Source organism: Penaeus monodon, chromosome 22, assembly GCF_015228065.2.
Source record: "Penaeus monodon isolate SGIC_2016 chromosome 22, NSTDA_Pmon_1, whole genome shotgun sequence".
Lineage (NCBI taxonomy): Eukaryota > Metazoa > Arthropoda > Malacostraca > Decapoda > Penaeidae > Penaeus > Penaeus monodon.
In genome coordinates, this window is record NC_051407.1 from 23,500,131 (window position 1) to 23,501,431 (window position 1,301).

Genomic DNA, 1,301 nt, shown 5'->3' on the forward strand with positions numbered 1-1,301 from the left:
ATGAACCCAAATGGCAGCAGTATCTGCATGGAGATGTCAATACCTGAGTTTAGTGTTGAAACAGTCTCTTTTTTTCTACAAAATCAGTATGTACATTACCTCATCACTCTTGTGCAACACAGACCTGTCATGGTTTAGCTCTAGGTATAAGCTTGCATTTGATGCGAAGTACAGCACATGAAGAAAGTTTAAGCAGCATCCCTGTAACCACAATTTTTTTGCACCAAGAATCATATGGAATATCCCAATGAGCAATCAGCCGCTGGGAAAGGGACATCCAGACCCACATGAGAGGAATCAATATTGGGTCCAAACAATGGTGGTCTCCAGTCAAAGAAAAAAAAGGCCATTTAAAGCAAGACATCATTCCTCCTCTCCAAGGTGTTGATAACAGTTATGAATCACATCTGTTCAGTGAGTCTGAACTCTTGGCTAAGCAGTTCAGTATGTAAACTGTAAATGGATGATCCTGAAACAGCACTGCCTCCTCAAAGGCATTTTACAAACACACATCTGCAGACCTTACATATCCAGGCTAACAGAAGAGCATCCAAGAAGGTTGTTGGTCCTGATAACATCAGGCCACACTTTCTAAAAAACTGTGTAATTGAATTTGCAGCTCCACTTGTAATGAATTTCAAATGCTGCCTGAGAGAAAAGACTTGGCCAAGGATCTGGAATCTGTATGCATAAGTCCCATACACAAAAATATAGCAAGTTAGATTTAAAAAAATACAGACCCATCTCCCTGCTTTCCAGCCTAAGCAAAGTATTTGAAGAATTATAGCTGGATCATATGATTTTTTTTAAAAATCATTTTATCACAGATTAACTGTTCAGAAAGAAGAGATCATCACTAAGACACCACTGTGCCCTTGATATCTTATTCAACAAGGTCTGATATGGTGGTCCCCCCCCCCCAATAACTTCTGTAGGTATCTCAGATGACCTACACCTACTACTACAGAACTGTCTCTAGGACAAAACCCTCTATGCTGCTGTAAATGGTTAGCAATCAAGAGAAATCCCTGTACGTGCACCAGTGCCACTAGAATAACTAAAATGCAGTGATAAAGATAGAGTGGTATTTATATATTATGTCAGATCAATTTCATAGATTCAGTGTGCATTCACTCTAAAAAATAAAAAATTCACACAATATCACCTGCTGGAGAAATATCAGGGAGTAAGCAAAACCAGTGATTATGCTCCCAGTTTACATGTAATTTTTTGAATATGTAATGCCTAGGACAAATATACCACCAAAATTTTTTTCCTTAATTTATTCCTGAAGCTAGTAC